We start from the raw sequence: 12,305 nt of genomic DNA, 5'->3' as shown, positions 1-12,305 counted from the left end.
GTATTTTAAAAAAATCAAAAATCCTATGTGACTTGTTTCATGGCAGAAAGCTACAAATTATTCTGAAACTGAAGCCCTCCATTGGACTATCATGCCACCCTCATGTGGAGGAACCTGCCCATTGCCTTCATAAATAAGTGCAATATGCCCCCGCCTTTTGCCCAATCCTTTCTGTTTCCAGAATGACTGGGCTTAAGTTTTGAAATTGGGCACACATGTAGCCCAAGATTATTATTATCTACATTTATATCCTGCTCTTCCTCCAAGGAGCCCAGAGGGGTGTACTACATACTTAAGTTTCTCCTCACAACAACCCTGTGAGGTAAGTTGGGCTGAGAGAGAAGTGACTGGCCCAGAGTCACCCAGCAAGTATCATGGCTGAATGGGGATTTGAACTTGGGTCTGCCTGGTCCTAGTCTAGCACTCTAACCACTACACCATGCTGGCTCTCTGCTGAATCTCTGTATTTTTATTTCAAGGAAATCAGTAAATCCTGTTATTTTTATTGAATTTTTCCCTACTGCAGTAAAGCTTCCAAAAAGAGTTCTTTCTATCCATAGAGTACTTCACACCTAGTGAAACTGCTACATCTGAACAAACCGCACTTTCAAACAAAACAAAACAAAATGAAAACAAAAAACAAATGCACTATGCTCAGGTTGGTTTGTGATCCAAAAGGTCTGCATGAGAACTGTGAAGCAAGGGGCACGTGGTTTTAATTTTCCCCCAAGTTGGTTTTGTGTTTGAACTGTGGAGCAAGGGACACATGTGTCCCACTTAATTTGTGAATGGTCAAATAGCTGTGTGAAACGACTGGGGCTTGTGTAGTCCTTTTTTTGGCAACTGCACTCCGATTCACTCCTGTGGGGTTGTGATGAATAATGACATATGGATCCTTTGGGGGTTGTATAGTCTTTTTTCCCTTCCCAAATGCACTCTGGCCCAGGCCTGTGGTGAAATATACATACGTACATACACAACACACACACATACACACACATACATACAGAGAGGATGTAGGCAGAGGATGTAAGCTCATTAGGTCCAGAGCAGTGTTCCCTCTAACAGGGATTCCCAGATGTTGTTGACTACAACTCCCATAATTCCCAGCCAAAGACCACTGCAGCTGGGAATGCTGGGAGTTGTAGTGAACAACATCTGAAAATCTCTTAGTGGTCCAGGGTCCAAAATTAACTAGTTGCACCTCTGACGACTTTGCCCAGTCAATAAGTCTCACCTACTAGTTAGATATGCACTATTTTATTCTCTAGTTTGAGTTTTCCCAGCAATGACGCTCCCAAAGTGACATCTCTAAATGTACATATATAAGAGTAAAATGAGACAGAGTCAGCAGAATAGACCTCATCTAAGCAAACCCCGTCTATTTGCACTTGAGAAGCTGTAATGAGAAGGGGGTCACTCTCATTTCTTTGGGAAGGGAACAGTGTGACCCATAATCAAAAAGGTCCTTATCCAAACCCTGTCAGATGCAAGAGGGACCAATGTGGAGTTATGAAGCCAGTTCTCTCCAGGGGACCTTTGTCAGTAAGAAGATACCAGTGGGAGGAAGCTATCCTTGCATCACACTAGGGAGGGTTGCTGCCAGTCAAAGCTGGGCAAGACAGACCAGTGGCAGCTTCATCTGCTGGTCAGTTCTAAGAAACCTGACACTGCATACATTTTCCTCCCCTAGTCCAGACACATACAGTCCTTCCTTCACTATATTTTCCCTCCTTCACAGTTAACAGGGCCCCCACCAGATATTCAGAGAGAGAGAGAGAGAGAGAGAGAGAGAGAGAGAGAGGAGAGAGGAGACTGGAACAAAATGGAAAGGCAAATCTATGCGTTAGTTTATGGCTAGGCTGCCACAGGTCACTTGGGCTCTGGAACCAACGAGGTCAGTTTAAGTCACCACGAAGAAATAACAGCCTTATAACATGATGAAACTGGGTGAACCAAAGCAATGGCAGATGCAGGAATGCTGCAACAAGTGATATTGATCCAAAAGGTGCAGGTTGGGCTATGTAATAGAAAAGGGAAAGCTTTACATTCAAATCCTTTGATGGGAATAGTCAAAAGGCTTCTGTGGTAGCAGCAATTCCTAGTAGAAAAGGAAGCCACCCCTTCAAGCAAACAGTTGTGCGAATCCAGTGGAAGGAAAGGGGAATATTGGGATCCCCTTGTAAGAAAGAAAGCCATCATTCGTCAGATTTGTCCAGAAGAGTGTTCCATCAACTTCAGGAAGGGAGAGAGGGATACGAGGAAGCATTAGTAATTACTCAAGCAAACAGGCCTGCAGTTCTTAAATCTTCTAAGGAATCCCCCTGCTCCTGACACAGAATGGGCTAGGGACTTCCTTATTGTTTGAGCTAACTGCAAAGATGAAAGTGGGGAGATAGATATTCCCTACGGAAGTTTCCTCCCTGGCATCTCCAAGATAGGGCTGAGAGAGATCCCTGCCTGCAACCTTGGAGAAGCCGCTGCCAGTCTGTCTGTGTGGACAATACTGAGCTAGATGGACCGATGGTCTGACTCAGTAGAAGGCAGCTTCCTATGTTCCTGCAAAAATTGTTCCAGATCCCCCACCTATGTGCCAATACCAGACCCAGAGGAGGCAAAGCAAGGGACAGACCTCATGACTGCAAGATGACGAGGTCATGGAGCTGCTGACCTGTTCTCTTTTGAGTTGTACACACACGCTCTTGTGCATCCAAGAAACATGCAAGAGCCACTGACGCCTGCAATGGCAGCCCTTCCGTCCACTGATGCAGACCAGGAGGAACCTTACCCAAAAAGGCCAGATACCCCCAGGTTTCCTCCATGACTTCTCTGTGCAGAGCCCTTTGGTCTGGATTCAGCAGGGCCCACTCCTCCTCCGAGAAGTTCACAGACATCTCCTCCAAATTCACTGCATCCTGACAGAAGAAGGAAACATGTTGTCCTCATAGCTACTGCCACAGTCTAAGATGAGATTAAAGTGAGGCAGCTGGCGGCTCTCCTACAGGACCCAAAGCTCCCCCAGCAGCCTCGAAAGCCTTCCGAGGGCGTGGCTTTTACATCCTGAGCCAAGGGAGGGAGGCGGATTCTTCCAGGTGCAGGGAGATGCACAGGGGAGAGAGGCTGTGCCCAGGCTGTGCCCATCTCTTCTCCTGCATGATCCCTCCCCTACCTGGTCCAGTTGCACAGAGGCTGTCTCTGATCTGCCACAAAGAGGAGAAGGCCTAGAGTGGAGAACCAGTGTTTTGCCACCTGAGGAGGAGGAGGAGGAGAAGAAGAAGAGAAGGAGAAACCAGATCTTGTCTGCTACCTGCCTCACTCAATAAGTGTGTTGCCACCATTCTTTATCCAATTCAGGCATCTACAAATCCACTTGCCAGCTCGCCAGTGGCAAGTGCTCCCAGCCCTCTGGCAGGCAGGACACCCAGTGCCACATAAATCCCTCCCCCCCCCCCGAGATGGTAGGAAACAGCAAGAATCCTCTCTGAGCAGGAGAGGGCTCCCTCCCTTTCTTACCAACTCCATATCCCAGTGCAAATGACAGAAGATCTGCACCTCTCCTAAGACCCCTGTCTGTGTGTCAGAAAAGGATCAGAAGGAAGAGAGGGGATTGGTGGTGACCACAAATAATGGTTGGCTAGTGAGGTAAGCCTAAATGAGTGAATCTCTGGTCTAATTTATTACTAACGCTTTTTTAAAAAACCTGCCTTTCAATCAAACACCCTTGCGATGTCCAATACCAGACAGTAACACCACATTAGAACCACATTTTTTAAAAATTCAGTAAAATCAAAGACAGATCCAATTGGCCACAGCACAAAACATAGAATCAGACACTATTAATAGCCAGGGAGAACTAAAAGCCTCGTCAGCTGCTACAGAAAGGCAATCAGGGTGGGTGCTTGGTGGGATTGGCAGGCCTAGGGAATTCTACAGATGAGACAAGGCCCCACAACCAACAAGGCCCCGTTCAGAAGGTGGGTGAACTCAAAAGAGACCCTTCAAAGAAGAGGGTCAGGCAGGCTCTTAGGAGGGCAGGTGTCCCAAGCCCAGGCTCTTTAGAGCCTGAAATTAGCTGTTAGACTTTAATTAGCTGTAACCTTTAAAGCCATGAGCATCCCAGCACTTACATACCTCAGAGTTCGTTTTCTCCCACTGCTATATCTTAACTCACAAAGATCCCCTGGAGTCCTTGCTTACATCTTCCCACACTGGTCACTCTCTCAGACTTGAAAGGTTTTGGAGAAGGGCTTTTGCTAATGAGTCACACCCTTTAGAATGCCATCCCCAGAGAAATGGGAGTAGCCCCCTCTCAGTACTGCATCTGTCCCCAAGCGAAAAGAGGTGAGTTTGCTTGCACATTGGCTATTTTCCTGCTGACTCAGAGTTTAATTTTATGCTTCCATATTTACAGTAGATATGTTACTTTGGAGCTTGATTGCTGGGGGCGAAATTAAGCTAAAGAAGAAAATTAAGTATGTATATAGCTATCCATCTATTTTTGTGAAAACAATCTCTTCCCACATTGGATCTTGAGCACAATTCAGAGCACTGCTTTGGCTCTCAAAGGTCTTGAAGAATTGATGCTAAAACTTCTTCCTAAACTAGAGAAAGAGGCTGGAGACTAGCTTCCTTTACAACTACCACCACCACCCCCAGTCTAAAAATAAATATGAAAAAGCAGCCCACAGACTTAGGAACATAGGAAGCTGCCATATACTGAGTCAGACTTCAGGTGCACTCAAGTAAAAGAGACCAAGATGAAATACAGCCTGTTATTCCTTACCCATCAAGGTGGCCTTTCCATCACCCTCTTCCACAATCCACCTATATAGTGGTTTTTGTCTGGAGTCCAATGGTGGCTTTTTGTCTAGAGTCTCTACTTGGGAGAAATCAGGGTCCGCTTTTGGCAATTTCAGCCCCTAAAAGACCAGGATGGGGAGAGCAATTAGGAAATGGATTACCTCCAAGACTGTTTTCTCTCAAGGGAACCTATCCATGCACAAAGATCTCCACTGGATGCTGCTGCTCCATGTTTTCTCACTGTCTAAGGTACCCAGGCCTTCTCAGCAGCGGCTGAGATCTCTGACAGATTTCAAGGCAAAGGCAGGTTTATTTCAAAGGGAATTAGGATGTAATAAAGGTTGAAATATTGGATAATGTTGCTGAGAGGCTTTGTGGTTCAGTTAGCTATGGCTGCTGTGTTTCTGTCTTGATCGATTTCTACTAATATTATAGTGGATTTAATACATTTTGTTAGCTACTCTTTGGATTATTAATCAAAAGGTAGGGTACAAATATTTTAAAACCAGAATTAAAGTACAGTGCAATTAACAGAATGGCAATCTGGCAACCCTTACTGAGCGTTTTTCACATAGCAGGCTTTACTTCGAGTACTGCAAGGTTTTACTGAGAGCTTGAAAAACCGACACAAAAAGTGGATTTTTTTTACCCCAGATATAAATTGGGCTACACTCTAATGTGGAATGAAAAACCCAAATCGTGGGTGAAGTCCTCCCCGATAGCTTTCAGGGACACTGGAGCAGATCTGACCGATATTTGAACACACACCCTCCATTCCAGTGGAGATGTGAGCTAAAAGCCCTGTGTGAAACACGCCCTGGAAAGTTTTCACCCAAAAACTGTGCTACCCATTGGGATTTTTACAACAACCTTGTGCACATTTTCATCCCCTTGGAGCTAACCAGGATGAGAGACATTCTCACCTGCTCCTCTTCCTGCTCCTTCTTCTCTGCCTGGCTCAGGAGGAAACCTTCTGCCAGGGCCACTGCCTGGGAACAGGTCTCTGCTCCACACTCTCTGACCCAGCTCTCCATCTCCGGGGGCAGGATGCTCAGAAACTGCTCCAGGATCACTAGGTCCAGGATCTGAGTTTTTGTGTGTCTTTCTGGCTTCAGCCACCGATAACAAAGGGCATGGATTTGGCTGCAAACCTCTCGGGGCCCTTCAGCCTCCTCGTAGAGAAACTGCCTGAAGCGCTGGCGCTGGACATCTGGGCTGGTGGTGTCCTCTCCCAGCATCTTCTGCACAGCTCTCTCCCAGAATTCCCCACTGGCACCAGCCTGGATGGCAAAGGGGTCTCTTCCTTCTTCAGGGTCAGCTGGGCACTCTTCTTCCATCTTTGCTCTGTATTCCAAAGCAGCTTCCAGAAATACTGACATGTCCCCTAGCTCTTCTGCAAGTTTCTCTCTTAAAAGTGAAAACTGCCCAGGCAGATGGGGGGGCTATTATGTCCTGCAAAGACAAAATGTCACTCGGCCTGCAGTATTGCATTCTCACAGGAAGGGAGGAATTTAAAAGCACAGCTAGGTGATCCTAGTTAGCAACCAAGGCTTAAGAACGTAAGAACAGCCCTGCTGGATCAGGCACAAGGCCCATCTAGTCCAGCATCCTGTTTCACACAGTGGCCCACCAGATGCCTCTGGGGAGCCCACAGACAAGAGATATCTGCATGCCCTCTCTCTTGCTGTTGCTCCCCTGCAACTGGTATTGAGAGGCATCGTGCCTCTGAGGCTGGAGATGGCCCATAGCCACCAGACCTGTCCACCATGAATCTGTCTAAGCCCCTTTAAAGCCATCCAAGCTGGTGGCCATCACCATATCCCATGCCAAGGAATTCCACTGATTAATTATGCACTGTGTGGAAAAGTACTTCTGCATGTCGGTACTAAATTTCCCGACCTTCAGTTTCACGGGGTAACCCCTGGTTCTAGAGTGTGAGTGTGTGTGTGTGTGTGAGAGAGAATTCTTTCTGTCTACCCTCTGCACTCCATGCATAATTTTATACACTTCAGTCATGTCTCCCCTTAGTCGCCTCTTTTCCAGGCTAAAGAGCCCCAGATGCTGTAGCCTAGCCTCATAAGGAAGGTGCTCCAGCCCCCTAATCAATTTGGTTGCCCTCTTCTGCACCTTTTCCAGTTCTACAATATCCTTAAGATACAGTGACCAAAGCTGTACACAGTACTCCAGATGTGGCCGCACCATAGATTTGTATAAGGACATTATAATATTAGCATTTTTATTTTCAACCTCCTTCCTAATGAATGAAATTAGCATGAAATTAGCCTTTTTCACAGCCACTGGCACTGAGACGACACTTTCAGTTAGTGTCCTCATTGTTGGCTTCTCTCTGATGAAGAGTCATGGAAAAAGCACAGAACATGAGCCCTGCTGGATCAACACCTATCCAGTCCAGCATCTAGCGGACATTTAAAAACTTGTGTGTGCACGTGTTTGCGCATGCCTTAGAGGGAACACTGGCTGGGTCTACTTCACCCTCTTCCCTCCTGCAACTCACCTACCCCCCCCCCCACCAGCCAGACCTCCCTGCCCCCTACTCTAGAAGCATAAATCAGTCTAAAACTATTTTCAGGGTATCCAAACTCCTGCCTGGATTCCTCTCCACAGGAATCTGCTGTCAGTATCTCCTGGCTTAGCACACTGGAGGAAAGAAGCTTCCTGATGTGCGAGGTCCAGGGTGAAATGTGGAGAAGGGGACCGCCCTCTTACCTCTCCTCCACCATCAGACATTTGGGCCTCCATTCACTGGCTAGGCTCCCCTCTCCCCTGGCACTTCCAAAGCCCCCTCCCCAGACTTGCATTTCCCTCCAGCCTCCACTCTTGTCCCTGGGACTCCCCTTCATTCAATGTCAAGAAGAGTCTGGAGTTTTTTTGGTTTTTGTTTTACATTTTATATCCCGCTCTTCCTCCAAGGAGCCCAGGTGGCGTACTACATACTTAAGTTTCTCCTCACAACAACCCTGTGAAGTAGGTTAGGTTGAGAGAGAAGTGACTGGCCCAGACTCAGCAAGTATCATGGCTGAATGGGGATTTGAACTCAGGTCTTCCCGGTCCTAGTCTGGCACTCTAACCACAAGACCACGCTGGCTCTTCATTAAGAGTATCATGGCTGAATGGGGATTTGAACTCGGGTCTCTCTGGTCCTAGTCCGGCACTCTAACCACGAGACCACGCTGGCTCTTCCATGCTAGGAACCGGCTGTCAGGACTTCTTGGAGTAGGAGGTCCCTGATGTGGCTGTCATGGAGTGACCCGTGTGTGTGTGTGTGTGTTTGTGTGTAGGCGGGGGTGGGGGGATCTCTCGTTTTCTCTTCCCAACTTCTTTCTCCCCATCACATCTCTAGCTTTCACCCTATCTGCTGTGTGGGCATCTCCACCGGAACATTTCCTTTCCCCCTTTTAAAAATTTACTTCCCAATACAAGCACATGAACAAATTTAACATATGAGCAATCCAGCTAAACTGCAGTGATCAATTACATGGGGAGCGGGTCATCCTCACAGCAGCCGCCTGAGCATTTGCCAGGCCTGGCCCTGCCCTGCCCTCCCCAGATCCACGGACACCTTTGCCTAAGGCTCGGGGGGCGGCTGTGCAGGAAGGGGGTGCCCCCCACTGCACAGCCCCTCTCTCGCGCGCATGCCACCGGTCTAAATCTGGATGTTCTCCGGCTTCATCTCCAGAACTGGATCTCCCCCAGGAAGATTCCTCAGGATGCCCACCGTGCATCTCTAGGGCTGTGCAGAGATCCCTTGTAGCAAGCCCACCTTTGCCTTTCTTCTGGGCTTAGAGGCTGGATCTAGTGGCGGGGGAGGAAGGAGCAGCTCCCGGCGGGGCATACGAAGGAGAGGATCCCCCACGCACTCTGGAGCTCCCCGCTGCCCGTCCTTTCAGCCCCCCAGCCCTCCCCTGCCTTGCCTTGCCCCACATCCCCTTCCTGCTTGCTTACCAGGCCTTGGATGGGGTTGAAGCTGCAGGTGGGGATTGGGGGAACCAAAGGCTCTTTTTCCGGGGCGGGGGGGGGGGAGCGGGGGCGGATTGAGGGAGCTCTGCTAGGGCACAGCCCCACCACCTACCAGACCTCTCTAGGGGTTGCCACTCGCTGCCTTTAACCCTCCGCCTGCCTCGGCCGTGATGCCAGAGAGAGCGAGCGCGCTCGCGCACGTCTGCCCGTTGCGCTCGCGTGGGTACGGTAGGGAGCCGGCAAGCGACGGGTAAAAGGAAAGAGTAGCTGCTCCTAGAGAGGCCTGGGAGGAGCTCTGCAATAGAAGAGTCCTCTGAGACTCCTCTCCACCACCCTCGCGCCCCCCTCCCCGCGCGCCCCCCCCATCTCCCGGCTCGGTCCCCGAAAGGAGCCTTTGTTTTCCCCGCTTGCAGCATCGACCCGATCCAAGGACTCGGTGAGCACAAAGTGCGTGTGGGGATCAATCTACGCTCGATCCAGTTTCTAAGTCCAAAAGAAAGGCAAATGCCGCTTTTCTGCAAAGCTCTTCCACGCAATCAAATAAAGCGCCATAGCCGTGGGAGTGGGGGCGGGGTGCTTGCTTCTGGGCAGACTCAAGCAAGAGCTAGATTGGGGGGGAGGCATTGGCAAGAAAGGGGGCTGTGCATTGGGTGCACCCCCCTTCCTGCACAGCAGCCCCCAACCCCAAAGGGAAGATGGCCCTAGGGAGAGCAAAGGGCATGTGGGGTGCAGCAGGGGGTATCAAGCAGGAAAGTGGGCATTGGAGGTGCTCAGCTGGAGGGAGGCAGAAGACAATGGATAGGGAGCCTAGGAAGTGAGAGATCACCCACCACCACCACCACCACCACACATACAACACACACCACCACCACTCTATTACAGCCACATTGTGGAGTTTCCACCTGAAGATGTCTTGATTAGGAATGTGCATGAAACCGGGCAGGGGAGGCTCGAAGGGGGCTGGGTGCCGCTTTAAGTGCGGGGGAGGGTGAACTTACTAGGAATGTGCATGAACTGGTCTGGAGGCCATGATGGAGGCCTCCGAACCGGTTCGAACGTGGCCCGGTCCGGGGCTGGCGGGAGGTGGTTCTTTAAGGGCGGGGGGTTGCACTTTCCCCTCCCGCTGCTTTTCCCCTGCCGGCGCTCCGTGTTTTGGCATTGATTTTGGGGCGGCAGCATTCCTCCCTGTCGCCCCTGCCCCCGTTGTTTGTTGGAAATACCAGAAGTAGCAATCACACATCGCACGTTGTGTGCGTGACGTGCGCACGCAACGTGCGGTGTGTGCGGTGCTCGTGCATGGCTGGCACACGCAATTGCTACTTCCGCTGTTTCCGGCATGTCTCTCATTAGTTGCCTCTTTTCCAAACTAAAAAGTTCTTGCTTGTGTTTGAAAATATCGTTCTAGCTGTGAGAAGACAAAACTGCATACTGAGTGATGAGTTGACTTCACAAAACTTACTGTAATAGCCCCCATCTGTCCAAGCTTTAAGAGAGAAACACAGGAACCCAAGGAGACCTTCCACTATTTCTTGAAGCTTCCACGGAGTACAAAATGAAGATGGATGAAGAACACTCAGCTGGCCCTGAAGCTAGAAGAGGCCCCCTTGCCATCCAGACTGGCAGCAGTAAGGAATTCTGGGAGAGAACTGTGCAGAAGATGCTGGATGAGGACACCACCAGCTCAGCTGCAAAGCGCCAGAGGCTCAGGCAGTTCTGCTACCAGGAGGCCGAGGGCCCCCGAGAGATTTGTAGCCGAATCCACAGCCTTTGCCGTCAGTGGTTGAAGCCAGAAAAGCACACGAAAGCTCAGATCTTGGACCTGGTGATCCTGGAACAGTTTCTGGCTGTCCTTCCCCCAGAGATGGAGAGCTGGGTCAGAGAATGCGGAACAGAGACCAGTTCCCAGGCGGTGGCCCTGGCAGAAGGTTTCCTGCTGAGCCAGGCGGAGAAGAAGAAGCCGGAAGAGCAGCAGGTGAAACTAAGGTCGTTCTCACAACTATAACAGGAGCGGGGAGGGCAGGTGGGGAGGAAGGCAGGGTTGAACCTACCTTCCCCACAGACGAGCAAGGAGCTGCTCTTCAGCGTGCTGGTGCACACTCACACAATCCGCACTGCTCCTGCCAGTGCGGATCACTGGAGTCCAGAAAAACGAGTCCTGGCCTCCAGAAATCCCATAATGCCCTGCACAGTGAGTGCAATCCATTGGCGGATTCTTCCATGAGTTGGGTGCTCTAGGCGCTCAACTCTTTGAGCTGCAATCCCGAACCTGGTGTTGAGGGCACACTTGTGCTCTCTAATTCTGGTTAAGGGGTGGAGTTAAAAGTCGGGCTAGCAGGTGTGGAAATGCTGGGTCAAGAGTGATCCCGGTGCTCCACATGCCCAGGTTGCCCTATCCTGGCTTGGGCTGCTTGTGTGAATAGCCCCAGTGTCTGTTTCATCTTGGGAGCTCCCACGGGCTAAACATGGGAACAAGGGTATGCTAGAAATTCCCCCTGATCGTCCAATTTTTGGACAAAAACAATTCAGGGGGCTTTTCCCAAACCTCTTCCTTTTGACTGCACCAGCCTTCCAAATTTGAGTAACAGAATCACTTATAGTATTGTAATATATTATAAATAACGATACAAATAATAAATAATATAATTGATATATTAAATCTATCTTTATGATATATGCTCTATAATAAAATGGTTAGGTGTAATCCCGTGTCTGCCCGTGTCTTTCTTGGCCGTTCTGGGCATGCGCAGAGCGCATGCCTAGAACGTCCGAGAAAGATACGGCCGCAGAGACACGGCAGCCACGTTGGCTCCCGTAAAGGGGGAAGGAGAAGCAGGAAGCAGGGACCGGGGAGGGCAGAGGCGGCAGCTGCGGGAACGGCCCTGCCGATGAACTGAGAAGGAGAAGCGGGGACATGGAGGGGGGAGGAGGCGGCGGGGGAAGCCCGCGCTGGTGCCTCGCCGCTCCTGCCTTTCCGGGACGCCGCCGCCTGCCCTCGGCCAGCGGCTCGCACCGGCGTGGCTGAGCCCGGCCGGCCATGGGGTTGCCCGCCGACCAGCCCCCGCCGCCACCGGTGGACCTTTATCGGGACACGTGGGTGCGCTACCTGGGTGAGTTGGCGGAGCGCGCCAGGCTGGGCAGGGCGCACGACCCCGGGCACGCTGGCGGCCGAGTGGGGCAGCTGGGAGCCATGGGGCTTCCTGCGGAGTAGGCACGTGGAGGCTGAACCCCCGGCTGGGAAACCCCACAGACTCGCGAGTCAGTGGCCTGCTGCTGGGCTCCGGGAATCCTGCTTGAGAGTACAACACGCGCGCACCCACGGGCACCTGCGCGCTCCTAAGCCGCTCCTTCGTGAGCAGCTCCGATTGCCCTCGGCGAGGCTTCTGGGACCAAATCCGCTTTAAGGTGGGCCCGCAGGGGTTGCCAACTGTTCCCTTGCTGCAGGGCTCCTGTGCCTCTAGCAGGAGCTGCCTGGCAGGCAGGAATTCAGCTTTCCTCTGGGTGATGCTTGCTGTTATGCCACTTTTAAA

At 50.8% G+C, this 12,305-nt stretch overlaps 1 pseudogene; it reads right to left on the bottom strand.

Moving 5' to 3' along the window:
* The window catches only part of LOC128342327 (zinc finger protein 420-like), a 33,281-nt pseudogene extending 24,531 nt beyond the window's left edge, over positions 1-8,750 (bottom strand).
* Positions 8,751-12,305: the final 3,555 nt, after the last annotated feature.

Source organism: Hemicordylus capensis, chromosome 2 (genome assembly GCF_027244095.1).
Source record: "Hemicordylus capensis ecotype Gifberg chromosome 2, rHemCap1.1.pri, whole genome shotgun sequence".
Lineage (NCBI taxonomy): Eukaryota > Metazoa > Chordata > Lepidosauria > Squamata > Cordylidae > Hemicordylus > Hemicordylus capensis.
The sequence above is the reverse complement of the archived record's forward strand: the minus strand, read 5'-3'. Positions and strand labels throughout refer to the sequence as shown.